Below are 20914 nucleotides of genomic sequence, written 5' to 3'. Positions count from 1 at the left end.
AATACAGTATTTTTTTCTTGTTAAACTATACTTAATTTGGAAGCCCTAGGAATATATATTTCAAGATTATTTTGAAGTGAAAATTTGTATATCCTCTTTTTTAAAAATCCTATTTCTAGGCTAGAGAATAGGAAACCTGAGGAGAAGGAAGTTTTGAGGAAACCACAGATATTCCATCAATGCAATCAGACAACTCTATTTTTTCAGTTTTTTTAATTGAATGTGCTCTGAACATGTCAATGCAATGTACTTGATTATCTATGTTGATTCATTCCACCCACACCTTGAGTTTGTTGTTAGCCTTGTTAAGAGATAAGACTTCTGTTATATCTACAGCTTGGATACAATTAATTGTTTTTTCCTTTCTCTACAATAGCAGGAGATTGAGATAAGATATTTTAGTACAATATGTTCTACTTCCCTGCTCCCATCAGTGAAGCTTCTAATTCTTAGTTTATAGACTTTGTATGAGAGGGAGTGTTGTGATTATGCTGCTATGGCTATTTGTCTCTGGCTGCATACAAAGATTTATTCACATGATGACTCTTCTCTCTGTACTTGTTGATACAGTATCTGTGCTGATGATTATACATAAAGGACCTGACTTTCCTGCTAGCTTTACCTGAGCCTGATTTTTGCACTCAATTTTCAGATGGAAGCAACTACAGATGCACTCTTGCACCTGTGCCTATTTTTTTTAAATTTCATTATAGGTCATCCAAGTTCTGATTTACAGATGCAGCCATGTAGATTACTACATGCTTACACTGAAAATGCATATACATACAAAATCAGGCCCAAACACACATGCTAACCCCCAACTGTTATCAGTTTGATTCAACCTAACAAACAAACAACTTATGAGGCTGACATTTGATCCTTATCTAATGCCTCAATGATGAAACTTAACAACAATATAGATTCCCAGGGTAGAACAATCCACTGTCAACATGTACTTTGATTTCCTATATAACTCAGCTTATAGGCCAAAATAAAACTTAGATGATATCTTTTTTTTTTTTTTTTAAGAAGAAAAATCTAATCTCTATTTAAAAATTGCCAGTTATGGAAAATCTCCTACAAAGCTTTGTAGATGGTTCCAGTGGTTCTAACCAATGCACTACTGATGGCATCAAAGGGTTCACAAATGTTAAATAATGCTTGTCACATCCTGGGGGAGGTGAGTATTACTGCTATGGTAGCCCATCTGGTAGAGACTGTGCTCCAGCTGTGCCTCCTTTTAAATATGATATGGGTGGTAGTGCTCCATCATACTGTCCCCCCTAGCCAAAGCTTTGCCTTATTAGCCACAAGAAGGAAAAAAAAAAGTGCATGTTACAACTTTAATGTTTCAGGGTGTTATAACACAATGCCATCATGCTGTGATGTACATGTGATTGCAACAAAATGCTACAGCATCTGGTTCGTGTGTTGTAGGCAATTTTCGAAGGTGAACGCAATGATCTAATGACACTCCATGTGTTCAGAAAGTTATTGCAGGTCAGTTTAATTTTGCAAAATCACATATGGAAATGATGATGACCCTGAGGTATGTGGTTTTTGTGGCAAACATCTGCACTCCATTTACTGCAGTACCTCCATATAACTTCACAGGTTAGGAAGGAAGCTGCTGCCTCATCCCTGCAGTTTGTCAGCTTTGTGGATTTATCACATCTTTGATGTATTTTAATAGACTCTCTTTTGTGTTTGTGTGTGTGTTTCAACCAATGACAGGTCAGGAGACAGAGGTGCAAGTTAGCGAGTAATACTTGCTCTTTTCATGTCCCTTACTGTTTGGACCTCTGTGAAGGTATTATCTGAGACCAAAGCTTAAAACTGCAGGATTCTCATCTTCTCCTTTCTATCCATCTACTTACCTGGAATAAATTGCCCAGGGAGATTGTGGAATCTCCATCACTGAAGAGGAAGAGCAGGTTAGACAAATACCTGTCAGAAACAGGCTAGAGAATACTTAGTCCTGCCACGAGTGGAAGAGAGTGGTCCAGAGGACTTCTTGAGGGCCCTTCAATCCTATAATTCTGCTAGTTGATGTACATGTAAGACTCCTTATTACCATAATATCTTTCCCACCGTCTTTACATTTATGTATATCATGTGTTTTGTTTTGTTTTGTTTTGTTTTTTTTTAATGCTGAACAGGGAGAAAAAGCAAAGGTCTGCTCTTATGGAGCTTACTGCAAAGGGAAAGGACATCAGGGAAACACACAATAATTGGTGGTTGGTTTGAAATAGTATCAGAGGGGTAGCCGTGTTAGTCTGAATCTGCAAAAGCGACGAGGAGTCCTGTGGCACCTTATAGACTAACTGAAGTGTAGGAGCATAAGCTTTCGTGGGCAAAGACCCACTTCGTACATGCATCTGACTTCGTACATGCATCCTACACTTCAGTTAGTCTATAAGGTGCCACAGGACTCCTCGTCGGTTTGAAATAGCTTATATTCATTCACTTTTTTGGTGCAGGAGGGTGAGACTGTGGAAATGAGGGTTGTGGAAATGAGGGTTCTGAAGGAGGGAAAGAAGCAATTGGCAGCCAGTAGCTCCAGACATGGACTAGATCCTCCACATTGGCAGAGTTATGTGGCACATCTTTCACAATGCTTGCCTATAATATGGCACTTAGTCAGAACCTGATTCTGATCTCACTAGAACCAATGTAATTTCATAGACTTCAGGAACATTGCATAAGCACAATCAGAAACAGCTTAAAATATGAAAACTAAAACTAGTCTCTTGATTTCCCCCACCCCCTCAAAAAGGACTTTCCTTACTGATAGAATACATTGTAAGAAATTTGTGTCCAACAGAAGATTACAGCTGTTGCATGCACACCATGGCCATGTGGAGGGAATACAAAGCAGATGCTCCTTCTACAAAAGCATAGGTCCCTTCAGCTTATGAAAAAGGAAAATCTTTACTTATGAGCATTTTTGGGACTATGACACCAAGTTTAGCAGGTCTAAATCCATCTAGTAGAAGTCACTGGAACACACCTAGTCTAGACACCCTTTTACAACCTTTTATTGGGAAATGGTACTTAAAGCGAGTTTAATATGTTGGACTTTACAGACCCTCCCCTGCCTTCCAGAAGAAGGAAGATATTTGTTTAATTAGTATTGGGTCTGAAAAGGGAGCTGTATAGAATAGTCTTTATTTTGCTGTCAAAAATTGCTATATCTTAGTATCTTTTATATCCATTGTTGCCTACTTTGGAGCGTAACACCAAGAAAAGTATTCCTCATAGAAATGGGATGGATACACACCTACAAATAACGAATCCTTATTTTGATGTTCTGTCTTGCTATAGATCCTCCCATATACCTAATTTACTACTAACTGCAAGGAAAATAACTTAATACAGTTTGGAGTTGATCATCAAATTATGCCATTATCTTGATAAGACCACAAAACAAGGAAAAATGTTCAAAGACTTTTTTGTAAGTCCTTGGTTTTAGACCATCTGCTTGTTGATGCATTGGTCTCATTTCTCCTGTCTGTTTGTTTACATATCAGCACCAGCTGCACCCTCAAATCCTAACTGTCTGGATTAATCAAGCAGCCACCTGATTAAAAACAGGGCTACAAACTGGCAAACAAATACAGAATTGTTTTTAATAAGTCACAGAGTGTTGGGTTTTGTGTCAGCACTATAACTGCTCTTTGGCAGTTACAATAACTAGCAACTTTTCTTTCATTCTTAAAACAAAGGAAAAAGATGCCTTTAAGTTTTGTACTCAGAAATTCCACTCATCTGCCTAATGTTCTTTTTTAATTAGAAGGCTACACATCTGACTTAATTAATCAAGCCTGTCTTAGGAAATTATGCATTTATTAATGGTTTCTGCACTCAAACACATTATTAAGGGATTTGTGCTAAGTACCTGACATGAAACAGCCTAATTTTGCTTGCTTTGCTTAATGTATTGAGAAACAGCTTGCTGATCAGATTTTAAAACATTCATGCTATGAACTAATACCCTATTTAAAATGTTAAAAAATGCAGCTCTACAGCACTCTACAGGTTTGTATTTAAAAGAAAAGTTCTAGAGAGGACATAAGAAAGGAGCTCTTCTGGCCAGAGTGCTGAAGGAAATAAAAGAGTAAATTTAGATTGCTCTCTAGTCAGACTCCTTTTAAAAAAGTAAAGTGGTGTGGTAAATGGATTCTCCGTCTGCTTTCCTCAAGAGCCACACTTTCAAAGAGGCTTTAACCCAACTTCCACATGTGCCTGCCTGAAACTGGGCTTCTACGTTTTGTCATATTTAACATTTATCACCTGTGGTTTTTGCCTGTGTGTGCAGCCATTAATGCATGATCTTGGTGACCCAGCCACCATTGGGGAAGACACTCAATGTCATATAGAGCAACTATCTGTAGAAAAATGAGTGTGACTGACCTGCAACTTTTCTGGCTATTATGTTTCTCTATAAATGGAGCAAATTGATATGTTCAAACTGAATTTTGTTTGTTCAGTTTTGTTCTCAATGTACAAATCAAATTTCTGTGAAACAATATGGTGTCTGTCTCTCCTCTGTAGCTTTCCTTACTAAACAATAATGGAAATTTAAATGTATATATTACTTGGCATTTAGCCAAGCACATTCTCATATGCTGTTCTGCTACTTAGCCCTGGCATATGTACGTTTTCTCAAAGTTCTAATTTGTTTTGCTTATAATTATCTTGATCAATTGACAGTCCACTTCCTTCCCCAAATCATTAATAATTGTAATAAATACACACTGTGATACTTAACTTAATACAATACTCTTAACTTGCTACCATTTTATACTTACCAAGATACTGTATTGCTATATCCTTTAATTAGACTCTCAGCCATGTTCCTTGGAACAGAGATGAGACTCTCTTATAATATACTGTAAACTTGCTAATATTAAGATTGAGATGAATGCTATCTCAGAGCTAATGCAGTGCACTCAAATAGAATGACAAATCTGAAACACTGAAATGGTAGCTTTGCCAGTCATCTTATTACTTTTAAAGTTGAAAAGTGAGTGTTAAATTATAACTGGTTACGTGTGAGAGAGATGGGGCAAGGAAAAACTGAAAGGAAACTGAAATGAATCCTCAAGACCAAATACTTGTGAAGTGCAGATGGAAATTGAACAATAACTTTCAGGAAAGATATAAGTTTATGTTGGCTCAGAGATCTCAATTGGTGCAGCAGATAGACCTTGTATATACTGCATAACAGGAGGTATCTGAGCTATATATGAGCATTAGAGCTTCAGCAATGGCAACAGATCAGATAAGAAGGGACAGAGTATTGTGGCTAGGAATAGAGGTAATTGGAGTTATGGAAAGGGACAGATTGTGTTGGGAAATATAAAAAATGTCTTGAGCTTTTTGGAGGAAGGGTAGGGGAGAGGCTCTGGAGGCCAAATTTAGGCTTTTACATAAGAATTTGAAGTCCAGGACCTCCAGGGTAGTGTTTTCTGAGATGACCATGTGCAAGACCAGGTAGCCAGGCAGAACTGCATGGTCTCAATGCATGGATGAGGTGAGGATGTAGGGAGGAATAGCTTAGATTTATTAGGAACTGGGGAAACTTTTGGGAAAGAGAGAGCCTAGACAGGCAAGATGGACTCCACCCAAATCAAAAACCAGATTGCTGGTACTTAAAATTTAGGTCATAGAGCAGTTTTTAAACTAAGAACTTGGGGAAAGCCAACAGGTGCAGAAGATCATGTGGTTTGGGTAGAGACCTCCTATGGGGAGGATCTATTAATGGAGACTTTTTAATCTCCTACTAAGGAGGAGAGGATGGAAAATGGTAAAATAAAGGCAGGATCTGATCAGAAATAGTGAAATGAAAAAATGACATCATTCAATGGCAGACAGTTAAAAATGGCTAATTTTAAAGTGCTTGTATACCAATGATAGAAGTCTAAATAGTACGATGGGTGAACTAGACTGTATTAAATGAACTATGGATATAATAGGCATCACAAAAACTTGGTGGAATGATGATAATCAATTGGACACAGTAATACCAGCATACAAAATCTACTGGAAGGACAGAACAGGTCATGCTTGCAGTAGAGTGGCACTACATGTGAAAGAGTATAAAAACAAATGAGGTAAAAATCTCCAATGAAACAAACTGTACCATAGAATCTTTATGGATAGAAATTCTATGGTCTAATAATAAGAGTATAGCAGTAAACCAGAATATGATCTGAGGAAGTGGTCTGGCTCACGAAAGCTTGTTAGTCTTTAAAGTGCTACATAGTTTTCCCTTTTGTTTTAGCAGTAACGATATATTACTGATGACCTGACCAGGATGGTGATAGTGACTATGAAATGCTCAAGGAGATTAGAGCAGCTATTAAAATGAAAAAATAAAACCCCTCAATAATAATGAGGGATTTCAACAATCCCCATATTGACTGGGTATTGTCACCTCAGGGCAGGATGCAGAGATACAATTTCTTGTGCTTTAAATGACTGCTTCTTGGAGCAGCTGGTCCTGGAACCCACAAGAGGAGAGGCAATTCTTGAATTAGTCCTAAGTAGTGCACAGGATCTGGTCCAGGTGAATAGAGTGGACCATTTGGTAATAGTTACCATAACATAATTACATTTGTGGCAGGGAAAATACCACAGCAGCTCCACACTATAGCATTTAATTTCAGAAAAGGGAACTACAAAAAATGGGGTTAGTTAAACAGACATTAAAGGGTATAGTGCCAAACATGAGATCCATGTGCTTTTTAAATACACCATAATAGAGGCTCAATTTAAATGTATATTCCTTAAAAAAACAAACAAACAAACAAAAAAAACCTAAAAAAGTGCTACCATGGCTAAACAAGTGGCAAAAAAGCATCATTTAGGAAAGTGGTAGTTTAAATCCTTGTGAGGAAAATAGAACGGTGTATAATCTCAGCAAAATGAAGTAAAAATATAATTAGGAAGACTAAAGAATTTGAAGAACAGCTAGTCTAAGACTCAAAAACTAATAGCAAAAATATTTTAAAATACATCAGAAGCAGGAAGCTAGCTAAACAACCATTGGGGCCATTGGACGATTGAGATGCTAAAGGAGCATTCAAGCATAAGGTGGAGAAACTAAATGCAATAGTTTTCAAGGCTGAGGATATGTGGGAGATTCCCAAACCTCAACCATTCTTTTTTGGTGACAAATTTGAGGGAACTGTTTCAGATTGAGGCTTCTTCATTAGAGGAGGTTTTGGAGCAAAATAAATTTAAACAGTAATAAGTCATCAGGACCAGAGGGTATTCATCCAAGAGTTTTGAAAAAACCTAAATATGAAATTGCAGAACTACTAACTCTAGTCTGTAACTTATCGTTTAAATCAGCTTCTCTATCCAAGGACTGGAAGATTGCAAATGAGATGCCAGTCTTTAAAAAAGACTCCAGAGCCCAGTCTTCCAGAACAGTCCCTTGTCTTGTTGTCCTAATTGTCTGTCCTTCCCTCAAAATGAGGCACAAAGATGGTGGCAAACTGAGCCACTGTTTGCTTCTCTGTTCTTGATTTTATTGTCATTTTAAGGATTGTCTACATTGAGTTACTTCAGATTATATTTTTCCACTTGAACTAATGATGTACAAATATTCCAAAAGAGAAGTTATGTGATTTGACCAAGGCCATAAAGGCAGTTAATGCTGGAATTTGGATACAAATCCTGCGCTACTGGGCCACACTACTATTGGACCGCACTGCTAAAACAATATACTATATTACTTTAATCTCCCATAACTAATTCTCTTTGCAACTTCGCTTGATATAGTCAGATATTTGAATTTAGAAGCACAAAGTGGATTGTTTTTTTTTTTAAAAAAAATACATGAAAAATATTGCTTTTTCTGTAACTAGAAAAATGATCGTAGTCATCTGGAAGCAATTGCAAGAGCTGCCTGCCATTTACTGGCTGTCAAATGTTTAAGGACACTGAATTTTTAAACTTTCATAGCTACAAAAAATGGGACTGTAATTCCACTAGTCTGGATCATGAGAAATCATTTCAGAAGGCTAGTAAAATTGTGAGTCATTGTGAGCTAGTAAAATTGTGGAAGTGATCATTTGAAAATTGTGTGTTTTCTCTATTGTTATATTTTTAGTATACTTAGTACAGTATGCTTTGTGGCAATTATAAGAGGTCTTTGCTGAGGTGTGTATGCTGTATGTTGCCAGAACAATAGCTCTGATAAGACTGATTAAATGATATATTAAGTAAGGCTGGAAATTTTTGATCCACATTGAAACTTATGACAAATGGAAAGGGAAAATTTAATAGTCACAATAACTGTAATGACCTGGTAAAGAACTGAGGATGGGAGTCAACCTGGTGACGGCTTCCTTTGATCAGGTACAAATAGAGGGAATAAAGGACTGACATATAGCAAACAGCCAATAGATGTGGTAAGGGTGCACACAGCTGTCGTTGGTTTCATTCACCTAATGTAGGTCAGTGGGAGTAAAAACGCTGAAATACCATTCCTGAATCAGTTGTTTCCCTGTTGTGTGAACTTGGACCGATCAGTTCATTTTTCTCTGCCTTTGTTTCCATTCACATCCTTTGTTTGTTGGAGGATTTACCATTAAAAGAGACCAACAGTAATTATAGACATGGGGGCCCACCAGGGACTAACCCTGCAAACTGGATCCAACCCATGGGCTGGAATTTGCCCTCCCCTAGTTTAAACAGGTGGGTTATCCAATTCTTGGGTTCAAAACTTGGCTTATTAAACAAATTAGTAGTTAGCTCAGAGCTGAAGGTAAAGCTTTTTTTTAAAAAAATGTAAGCGCTTGCGGATGCATCTTTAACTTGAATGATTAATAAAATAGACTGTAGAAGGAAGTCAAAATGTTTAATATTATGAAATATACGTACGAGCTAGATGGGATTCTCTATGATGAAGACTGTGTCTTGTGGCCATTACTAGAACTTGGTGGGATGTTTCCCATAACTGGAATGTTAATGATTGGTGCAACTATTCCATTATGCTTCTTATAACAGGAATTCTCAAATCTTCATAAGAGAAGAACGTGTGTGTGTGTGTGTGTGTGTGTGTGTGTGTGTGTTGAACCCTTCTTCTCACACTTGTGATTCCACAGACCATCTGTGGCATCATTTGACAACTTATGACAATTTATAACATTTTTTTTCACTTTTTTTTTTTTACCTGTTCCACTGGTGGCTGCAGTTCCTGAGAGAGCAAAAGTTGTTTCCTCCCTTTGTTTTTCTTTGTTACATGATAGGATGACCTGTGAATCCTAACTTCTTATGTAGAAGTGGGCTCTACTAGAGCCATTTATTGGAAACTACAAAAACACAAACTAAAAGACCATGCAAATATATAAAACACATCAAATCAGGAGTTAGTGTGCCAGTTTTCAATGGCTCAGCAAGCCCGTAATCTACCTTTACCTCATCCAGTTGCAGAAATAACGTTCAATGAACTAAGTATAAACCAATGTGGTAATGCCTGCCTGTATCTGCAGATAACCTAAAACAATAGCTCCTGAGCAGAGCGTAAACTGCTCTTACTCATTTCAATGAGGTTTTCATTCAGCTGCCTAACAATACAATTTGAAATGTCAACTACTTAACTGCTGATTGCTGTATGACAGAAGGCTGAGGCTTGATCATCACAAAGTCATATCTGCATATGTATGTCAGGTATCTCTGGGAGTGCGGGGAGTTTAGGGGGGGAACCACAGCCCTGATTGGTGTAGCAATGTCAGCGTAATTCCCATGTATATGCAGTTATGTCAATGGAAGAGTGTCATCCCTGCCTCTCCCCATTCACAAATCCTGAGGGTCTCCTTCTCTGTATCTAACATCTCAGAAACCATCCACTCTACATAAAGAACCATATCCCCAGGGGACTTAATTCCTTTTCATCCACTGTCCTCCCTGACAATATTGTTCTATATATCATTATTTATCTGTCTCTTTCCCTTGGCAAAGATGGAAATGCCAAGTTGTTGGCAAAGGGATAGTCCCTGGTTCAGAGTTCCATAACATACAAGCCTATTTCAATTTAAGGCTTTAAAGTCACTTTCCGTAAAGGAGGCCATTTGATACTCTACTCTGGTTTGTCAGTTGCCACAATTCCCCAAGTGTTAGCTGATGACAGCTAGTCTTAACAGATGTTACCTGCCTCTTGGTCAGGAATCTGCTTCTCTAGTTGTAATGGGAGGCTTGCTGCTTCTGTCTATTGCTGGATGAATCTTGTTCTTTCCCTGAAGGGAAGGAGCATAAAGGATAAGGAGCCAGCAGCTGGAGCCTGGACTTCCTAGCATGGAGTAAAATTACAGCTCTATGGTGAAGAGGCAAAGGAGGCCTGGTAAAATGGGAGTAGGAGGCATGCCTCCTTCCTTGGGTTGTGGTTTGTATGCGAGACTAGGAAGATAAAAGAATTCTCAGCAGTTGGAGGAAAGGGTGACAGTGGTGAGGCAGTCCCAGGCCAATGGAAAATAGGAAATGAGTTATCCCACATTCTGTTTCTTCATCTTTGAATTTCTGGTCAGGCTAAATTCTATTGTCTGGGTTCAGGGATGACAAAACAGAAATATGGATAAGTGAAATGTAATTATTTAGTGATCTCTGTACAAGCTGCTGATTTGCACCATTTTGGGAATCATGGTGAGAACAACTTTGGATAGATTGACTAGCATGTCCCACCAGAAGCTTAAAATGAAAAGTGGCCTGTTACTTGAATTTGTTCGTAAAAGCCTGGTCTATAGAATGGCACAGCTGTCACTAAAGCGGTAACTTTAAAATACTGATTTTGTTAATCAGCGCTACTTCTTTGTTTGTGGACACTTGTGTTCATGCATTGTATACAAATTGTTCTTGATCTTGTCAAATGTTATGGGTATATGTATTCAATAACTAGTTTAAACTATTTTGAATCCTTGCGTTGTTTTCAGCTGTTCACTATTTGGTGGGTGTGGTCACCTTGAAACATTATCATTTCAGGAAGGTGGTGGTGAAGGGGGCTTCAAACATTAGTTCTGGGAAGTTGCTTGCTCTTCTTCCCATATCCCTGACGATCAGGGAGCAAGGGGAAAGTACAAAGCTTGTGTGCATTCCTCTCTCTCCCAGCTGGTGAGAGCAAATGAGTAATTCACGCAAACTGTGTGTACTTCCCCATACTCCTTGATAGTCAGGGGAATGGGAAGAAGAGCAAACAGCATCATGGTATGCATGGCTGCAGCTCCCTTGCCCTCCCAAAATAGTGCCCTTGGTCTCATGGTATTGTTTTTGCCCCCTAAATTGGTAAAACATTCAAACAAAAGAATACGAAATAACAAAAATAGATTATGCTCTTAGTGCACAAATTTTATTGACCATATTTGGAGGATGTTCATGAATAGCCAGTGAAGAGGGAAACTGAGATGTTTGAATAGCCATGAATAATTCAAATTTATGCTCACAAACAATTTAGCAGATTTAGTGGAATATTGCCATGCATCTTCATCAGGAATTAACTTCTTTCCATTTTAAACACAAAAGCTCATTGTGACCTCCTAAAAGCATCCCAATGCCAACAGGTAGGGGGTTCCCAGATGCCTAGCCATGCGTCTCAGCTGCCCTGACCGGCTCTGTGTATTCCATCTCTACTGTTGACTTAATCTGTATGTAAAAGGTGTCATATAAGGCATCCATCGGGATTAGGTAGCACTTGTTATTACTACTGTTGAGTGGAGGCATACATGGTGGTCATATGTGTATGGAAATATGTTCTTAAGGTGTTTGGCAGACAGGCCTTCAGCTACTCAATCCTAGACAATGAGGTTTTGATTGTTTGAATGTGCCTCCAATGTAAATTGGGGAAGGAGAACCAATGAAATTCACATGCAAGATAGACACAGATTTCAGGTTAATCAGAGTAGATGGCCCGTTAGTGCTCTCAGCAAGGGATGGAAGCTGGAGCTCCAAGAAACCTTTCTGTTTCTGGTAACGTTGCTTCAGAACTTTGGAAGATATAAGCCAGAAGAGAAAGCCATGTTGGTGTCCATTACTAGGCAGATATAAGAGCTCTGACTTCTTGTATAGCTCTTATGTATCTTAATGGATGCTTTCTGCAAAGTGAATTGAAAGTCATTAGAAATAGAATAAAAGTGAGAAAAAAGACTCGAGCTGAAGTTAGCCTTTAGTTTTAAATGTATTTTTACGTGTGTGTGTGTGTGTGTGTGTGTTACCATTTCTATTCCAATTACTTTTGTTCTTTGTAAATAAACTAAATCTTGTTTTTATTACACTGCATCTTAGTGCAGTGTTTTCAAATGAAGAGTAAAATCCTCAGTGCAGCTCACAGGCTGGAGCTGCACGCTTTTTTTTTTTTTTAAAGGAACAGGAAACTCAACAGTGTTTTGTGAATGTTCAAATGAGAGAAACTGGACACTGCAGAGAAGGGTATCGTCCCCTTGCAAGGAATAACTACCTGGTGGAAGCCAGGGAAAAGCTATTGTGCTATGAGCATGCTTTTGATGATAGGACTGTGAACAAAAGCTGCACAGAAGTAGCCAGGCTTATTGGACAGGCAGCGACAAAATCTCTTACTTGTTTGCGTTGAACTGTGCAGTCACTATCCCACTCATGATGTCTTGTATTCAGATTTAACTTGTTTCACTTTTTCACTTAGCGCATGTTTGTATATTTCAGCCCACAATTGGGTTGAATTCAATAGTTGTTCATCTAAGGGCCAAATCCAAAGCTTTAGAAGCAGGCCCTCCAATTGAGAGGGGAGCAATTGCCCAAGAAGCTGGGCAATTTAACAGGGCTTGGGGGTCCTGGCCGCTACCGTGGTATCTTTGCCTGCGCTGGGGAAAAGAGTTTCTTGAGTCAAAGACTCTTTTTTATATGTCTCATGCAGGTTCCAGGGCAGGGCTACTCTGTCCCCAAGCCTGCATGGGCTTATCAAAAGTATTTTTGGATTGAGATGCTGCTGTGGCTTTCCCCAGAGTGGGCAGGTTTGGTTCAGGAATGGAAGAGGAGGCTCGGTGCAGAAGCCTTCCAGCTCATCTTAGCAGCTGCAGGACAGGGCTGGGCTCGCCTACGGCTCCTCTGACAGGAGGAGGATGCTTGGGGCTTCTCCAGGAGGGAAGGGTGAGGGTTTGTGGCCCCAGAGTAGGGAAGAGGGCCCACTGATTTCTGCCCAGGTGCCCAGAATTGCTGTCTGTGGGCCTGTTTAGAAGAGATCCCTATTTTACAATATTTTTTAACATTCTGATTTTTGCCTGTTGTTGAAGAAGCTGGCCTGGGATTTCCTTAGTGATCTGAAAGCATCTGCTAAGATTTTTTTTTTCCTTCTGAAGTATTAAAAAATTGTTCTTCGAGTGTAACACAAAACTAAATTCATATGGTCTCATTCATTTTGAATGAAAAATACCAACTTAGTGGGCAAACATTTTCTATAAGAAATGTTTCTGACAAAAAGCTAATTTGGTTGTGCAGTGTAATGAAATGAAATTACTGTTGCTGTTGTTTAAAGAAACAATTGGTTATATTACTAGGGCTTGAGGAGGAGAAAACAGCTGCTTTCTCTGTGTCACAAAATTTTTCTATCTTGACTTCCCGGTTTACTTGGCAAGGTTTTTACATCAGTATTTAAATAAGAAAATGTCCTGACCAACTGAAAACCCTTATGTTTCGTAAACACATTTATACAGTGACTCTCTTGGTTATTTCCCAAATAAATGCATACTGCAGTTGCTGGAGACTCTTCCCAAATGCTTCCCACAGGACTGCGTTTTTAGTTTTAAATTCTGAAGTCTGAATACTGTGGCTATAAGTATCACTAAATGAGGTGAGAGAAGAACCCCAAAGCCCACAACAGTTCCTAAAATAAAGATCATTGTCTGAAAATGCAGCAACATTTACGTGGAGTGGGCGGGGGAATCCCACAGAGTGGGAAACAGACAGTGGTGGGCTCTAGTGAATGCCAGAGGATATGAATCATACCTCTTCTCTAACCAGCATGTTATCAGAAACTTTTAGCTCACATACCTGCCAGGGCATTTCCATTTTAACACGCAAATCAATTGGTCATGCTACGTTAATTTTTGCTTCTTAAGTCAAAGGACAGCCACACTTTTTTTTCCTCGTGCGCTGCATGTTGGTTACAGACTAAAGCCCTGTGTTGCAGTTGTCCACAGTTGGCTGCTTTCTTTTGCTGATGCATCAGGAATAGGCTGTTTTAAGGTGCTGACTCGTCATTTGCTTGGCTGCTGTAGCTGTTGTTCCCTTTGCCATGAAGTAGTATTGTTTCTCTTCATAGCTTGCCTTCTCTTCTGTTTTTATTAATTTGTGGTAACAACGGGAGCAAATGGAAGTAAGTGGTGATTTCACACTTGGCTGTCACATTGTGGCAGAGCGGCTGGGATAAGGGCTATAATATGTGAAAATGTCTCTTGCACCACTGTGAACTGTACCAGTCTGGGGTGGGGGAAGGGAAAGATGATCGAGGGCTGCAAATAGACGCTGGACTGTACTTTGGCCTCAGTATGTTCGCTCAGTCATTCACCTGGTATACCAGGCCTAAATCTAAACTCCATCTGTTAATTGGTGAGAGAGGAAATTTCTTTAGGTCCTGATTTGATGGGAAGTACCACACTGTCCTTTACTGAGCATCCATCCTCTGAGCTATACACATAGGTATTGACAACCTTAATGCTCAAAAATCCTAAACCAGCCTCCTCAAAGCATGAGTCTGTCTTAAAAAAAGATTTAAAAAATAATACAATTCTCTTCCTCCTTCCAGACCTTTCCTTACACAAATGCTGAGATTTTTTTCCTGTAATATTATTAATTCAGGAGGTCAGACCCAACCCTCCTCCCCCAACTCCTTCCACTGTATACCGTGAATCTTGTGGGCAACTGAGACACTACCCTTTTCCCCACTATAAACTGGTGAAACTCGTACTCCTAGGGGAATTCTGCATCAAAAAATTCAAAATTCTGCACATAATATTCATAAAATTCTGCCTATTTTGTCAAAATAATAATACAATATAACCATTCCGGTTTCAATTACTTTAGTAATTTATTTAAATCTGCAATGGGAGTGAGGAGTACTGGAGAAAATCCTCAAATTCTCTTGCCTAATAATAATGTGGCTAAGTTTGGCCCTTTATTTCCAGTTATTAGTCAACAAATATTTGCAGCCATATGCTGTGTTACATCATAGGGAACTAACAAGCTAGTGGTGACTGTGGAATCAAATGCACAATTTATCTTGGCTATTGACCATCTTCAGAAAGGTCAGTCGCAAACTGTTCATGGAACACATTTTGATAGATTTTTTTTCAGTCCAAACGTTTAAACCAGTTCTAATCAGTGAAGCAATAAGCATTTATATGGTCATACTGTCCTTTATACTGCTCTGGCAATGTAAAGGAGCCTTAAAACTTAGATATAGTTCTGCTCTGCCTGAAAGGACAGAACCTACCTCCATGCCTATCTTCTTAGAAACACCCGGAAGCCCTGTCCCTCCATGTTAACGATGCAATAGTAAGGGAGAGGGATGCAGTGTCTCTCACACATGCATGGCTGCCGAGCTCCTCCCTGCCCTGGAAGTGACTTATGTCTCTACTAAACAACCTGCCTCCACTACTGAGCAGGGGTGCATGACCTAATGTTGCGCAGGTATTTGGTTTTTTGACTGGAATGCTCATGCAAAAAGAGACCTTGGTGGCTTCCAATAGGCACACTAACTAGGTCATTAAAAGTCCAGCTGGTAGTGCAGTGGGGGCCTGGTGTTAAGGCAAGTTCCCCACTTACCCTGACTTTGAGCTGCTCCTGGAAGCAGCCACTAGGTTCCTGTAGCCCCAAGGCACTGAAGTAACTAGGGACTGGCAGACTGCATACTGGTCCCACCCAGAACATTGGTTCTGCAGCTCCCATTGGCCAGGAACCATATCCAATGGGAGATGCAGGGGGCCTAGGCCTGTGGGCACAAGGTCAGGACACAAGGCCTCCCAGATTCCCGTTGGCTGCAGGGACCTGGTGGCTGCTTCCTAGTGTAACGCTAGCAGACCCTGGTCATCTGTGGGTGGAACAGAATCTTGAACCTTTGGAGCTTAGCACATGGGCCTCCACCATGTTAGCTAAAAGCCAACTAGATCTTAGCTGAGGTTGGAGAGCAGACTCATTATTCTCTTGGTGCCACTATGTGGGACAGTACACCACACCCAGCAGGTGTATGGGTTACATTAGGAGCTATGGTAAGTTTTATAAAGGGACTTTGCAATCCTTCCTGTATCCCTACACTTTGCCCTAATATGGAGTACCTTCCTGTACCTAAACTCCCCCATGCCTAACCCCTGGCCCCAGCCCTGGGTCCCTTCTTGCACCTCCAAATTGCTCACCCCTGCCCCATCCCAAGCCAGAACCCTCACCCATCCTACCCCAATAGCATACCTCAGCTCCGAAATCTTCTTCCTTTCTCTCTAAACCCCTCATTCTTGACCCCACCCCAGAGCCGATACCAACAGCTGGAGCCTTCTTCTGCACCCAGAACCCCTCATTTCTGGCCTCACCTGTAGCCTATATGTCCAGCCCAAAACTACTTGCCTGCAACCCTGCTCTGGCCCCATGAAAATGAGTGAGGGTAGGGAAGAGTGAGTGACAGAGGGAGGAAGGATGGAGCAAACAGGGGAAGTCTCAGAGAAGGGGACATGGCAGGGATGTGCATTCTTGTACAATTAGAAAATGGGCGTCTCTGGCATGACCACTTTCATCTGCTCTCCTGTCAGAAGTCATTTTTCCTCTATTTTTCAGAAATCTGCAAGGGACATGAATTCTGTGCATGCGCAGCGATGCAGAATTCCCCCAGGAGTAACTCCACTGAAGTAATTGAAGCCACACTGACTTACATCAGCTAAGGATGTTGTTTTGTGCATGTGAGTTGTGTAGAATAGGACAGCGATTGACAAGTATATTGAGAGTTAAATTGCAATGTAGTAAACAGGCTGGTATCAACAAACTTATTAGTTCAGTTCCTTTACATTTTTGTTAGTTAGGAGACAGGGAGGGACAGAGAGCTGCATTGAGATGATGGGGATGAATTTTTGAAGGTGGTTTTTACTACCAATGTATGTAGAGCTTTTCTTTATGCATGAGTCTAAATTGGGTACTTAGTCTTTTTCATTCTATATTTCACTAAAAAAGTGAATGGCTTAGGCGAAACCATTAATATGTGCATAACATTTGTAAATCGTTGAGTAAATGTGCATGCTCATAAACAGATATCTAGTGTTTTATGCAGGATTCCCTCAAAAGGTTCCCATTCCACAAGCATATCTTAACTGCAAGATTTAAGCACTTTGATACTGGCCCAGGAGGGAAATTTTATAAAACTGCTGCCAAGCTGGAAAGCGTGCTCAATAAAACAGAAGAAGAAAAAGAATCCAACACCAACCTTTTATGAAGCTCTTGGTAATTGTTCTCTTCAGTTGCTTTTGGACAGTGAAGAACAATTACTTTCAAAGCTAATTGAGAGTCAAAACCATTTTAGAGCTTCCGTTTATTCTGCCTCTACTTAAACCTTGAATAAGGGCTTATCTGCATGGTTCTTTACTCTGCACCACTGGGATGTAAATTTTAGTGCTCATTAGCATGTTGCATACTAACTGGTGCACGTGATCCCTGCTGGCATGTATTGAAAGTATCCTAGTGCATGTTAATGTGGTATGTTGGACAACATTAATTTGCATTAGTTAGTGCTCCACACACTAGTGCACACTAGATTGCACACTCCTTTTAGTGCTCTGTGATAAGTGCTAGCTTTCCTTTTTGAAGTCTCTCAGAACGAAAGGTGGCTGGCTAGCAGGTTGTGTTCAAGAATCAACTATCTAGGAATTTTGTGAATCACCTATAATGTTTTTCACAGCTGCATGGTCTGTATTTCAAGAGTGTGTGTGTCCGTGTGTGTCCGTGTGTGTGTCCGTCCCTGACCCAAAGTTTATATAAATAATTTCTTGGAAATTGTTACACAGTTGCTTTCCTATTTGACTAATCCAAAATTGGAGTATTGTTCTCCCACTAGAGACTTCTGCAATTTTACATACTTGCAATGTGCAGAAAAGGGAAGGGAAAAGAAACGGTATTGAGTTTGGGAGGAGGAAGATGGGCAGAGTTTATGCCAAATTAGTACATTATGCCAGTTCACATCAGAAAAGTTAGGTGCGCAATTTTAGGGTTTCCTTCAGGTCAGGACTCCACTTTCTCATTCCTGTTAGTGTTTTCCCTGGTTTCTTGCTTCTCTTACGCTATCCCAAGGTAAGAAGAATGCTAGGGAGATTGTTGCAAGAGTTCCTCCATTAGCTGCTGAGGTACCATAGAGCAACTTGTGTCATTCCTTGAACTGCTGTAACACTTGCATTTTCCTTCCTGTATGGAACTCGAGATTGTCTGTAGTATATGTGGCTATGTAACTGGAAAGAGGTGGTATTTTTCTCTCTCTAAACGTAGACGAGGCTTCTGCCCTTGCCACAGATAGGGTGAGGCAGCTGCAATTTTCCCCCCCAGATGGAATGCAAAATGTTAGTAAATTATTGTGTTCTCTCTTCTTAATCACTCTTCCATGAAGTTGTTTTAGGGCAGATTCGCAGCTGGTGTAAATCAGTAGAGCACTGCTGAAGTCAGAAGACTTCACTGACTGAGCATTTGTCCCAATGCTCCTGCTCCCCCAAATAAGCAATCTAATTTGACAAATACATGCAGTGCTCAGTGTATACAGGAAAATATAATTCTTTGAATTTTAAAGTGTATCCCTTGCATCATCAATCACTAGCCTGCACTTGCACCAGTGTTAAGTGGTGGGGGTAGCTCCTTTCAGGATGTTAGAAACATCTATTTGTGCCTGAGCTATTGATGCTGCTAACTTCTCAAACCTTCTTATTCAGTGTTATGACACTGCTTGGTTATTATGTATTGCTGCTGGTGGAGAAGGCTGTCACTTTGCTTCATAGCTCTGTGTCAAGTTCTCATTCTGCATTAAGACTTTTGATTTTTTTTTAAGGTAGCACAAATAAGCCATGATGTAAGTTTGTGCTTACATGCATAGTATGCCAAATCCCACTGCCTGTTTGGGATAATCTTGTGCTGTTCCTACTGAATTCACACATATTGTTCGAGCAACACAGCAAGAATTAGTTTTAAAAATTCTTTTATTATTGGTTTTATATGGATTCTTCTAGCTGGATCCCATAAATACATTGCCTGTAATATATAGGAAACTAGAAGATTTACCCAGCATTGATTGGGTACTTAATTAATTTGTGTTTTTCTTCATGTAAATCATTACTCTGGGGTGGGGCTGGGGATGAGGGGTTCAGTGTGCAGGCTGCCCCGGGGAGAGAGGACTACTCCAGCCCTGTTTCACTGCAGCAGCTTAGAGGCCAGGTGAGAAGCACCTCTACATGGCCACTGCAGCCCCAGTGGGGGCAGCTGGGGGAGAGGTGCAAGGCTTCTGGCTGGGGCAAATCCTAGTTTGTCTGCCCCTGGTGCTCGCTAGCCAGATTGAGGAATGCAGCAAGCTGTGCACTTTCCCCTTGCTCCCTGATGAAGGAGAATGGCCAATAATATTCCCATATGATTTGGGAGTGGGGGAGCATTAGCCCCATCTTGCCCTCTCTAAAGGGCATGTGGGGTGGGGAGGGGTTCTCAGGACCTGGACAGTCCTAGATATGGGGGGGTAGTGTGCTCCCAACCAGCCCCTTTTGCTTGCCTAATGTTTCTGTCTCTTTTCTGTATGGATTTATGCATCCCCATTTCAATTGGGGCGGGGGGGGGGGGAAGAGGGAAACCCTTTGGTCCCACCCCGCTGCCCAACCAAACTCTTACCTTGCTTTAGTATATAAGAGGAAGCTGTATAGCAAATTTGGTGATCCTAGCTCTTACTGTTTAGAAGGAATTCTTGGACAGACGGACAGGCAGGCTTGCTCGCTCACAGACAGACTCTAAAATCTATAGGAGATAGAATATGAGACTGACATATAACCTCTTTCTCACAAGTCTGTAGTGGGTTGAAAACATTGTTAAACTCCAAAGTAGTAAGAAACTTTATTTTTTTTAGGATTAAACGCCTAGTGGACTTGATGTCCAGCAGAAACTGATGATGGGGGTGAAATCAGTTATAGCAACCAAATAACTAAACTTCTTTCTGAAATTTTAAATTGAAATTGAGGTGAAAAGAAACCTAGATGCATTTATATGTGTCCATTTTTCTGACAGCGTGAATAGGGTCAGAGCCAGTTTCTGGCAGCCCACAACAGCGCGGGGTTAGAGCCTGTGGCAGTGTGAGGTGCAAGGGCACGGCAGGCAGTCTGGGCAGCGGTAGCGGGGCTAGCAACTCAGCAAGCAGTCTGTCGGGCTGGAGATAGTCTCCCACTTCTCTCCATCCCCTTCCTCCACACACACCCAGAGCTGACAGAGTTGGGACCTGTGGCAGGGAACCTCCTCTAGTCCAGCAAATTCCCTGGTTTGTGACTGGTCAGATACCAAAGGTGGCAGATAAGAGATGTCCAACCTGTACATACATCGTGTGGGACTTTAAATATAAATTGCCAATAAAGATTATTTTTCCAGTCATTAGCTGTAGTAGGTAAAGTAAAATTACATCTTTGCTTTTCTTCTTTCTGGGACCAACTTACCTTGATCATGAGGCTGTCATTGTTCCACCCTGACAAAGAATGTTCAGAGTAGAAACATTCTGGCAGAGTCTTGAGCACAGCGGGTACTTGTAATGGTATATTTTTGATAATGGATTCTGAATGGGTGATGGCCTTCCTTGCCCCTTTCAAGCCAACATTATCTCTTTTTAGTGCCTGTCTCAGACAAATATCTTAGGATCTCTGTTTTACTTTTATTTCTCCTTCCTTTCAATGACCTTCCACTG

At 40.4% G+C, this 20914-nt stretch overlaps 1 long non-coding RNA gene across 1 annotated transcript in view; it reads left to right on the top strand.

The window, feature by feature from the left end:
• LOC142829849 (uncharacterized) overlaps positions 1 to 20914 on the top strand; it is a 133051-nt gene that overhangs the window by 12756 nt on the left and 99381 nt on the right. The window lies entirely within an intron of this gene.

The sequence above is a fragment of the Pelodiscus sinensis genome, chromosome 6 (genome assembly GCF_049634645.1).
Source record: "Pelodiscus sinensis isolate JC-2024 chromosome 6, ASM4963464v1, whole genome shotgun sequence".
Lineage (NCBI taxonomy): Eukaryota > Metazoa > Chordata > Testudines > Trionychidae > Pelodiscus > Pelodiscus sinensis.
This window is presented reverse-complemented; position numbering and strand designations above follow the sequence as displayed.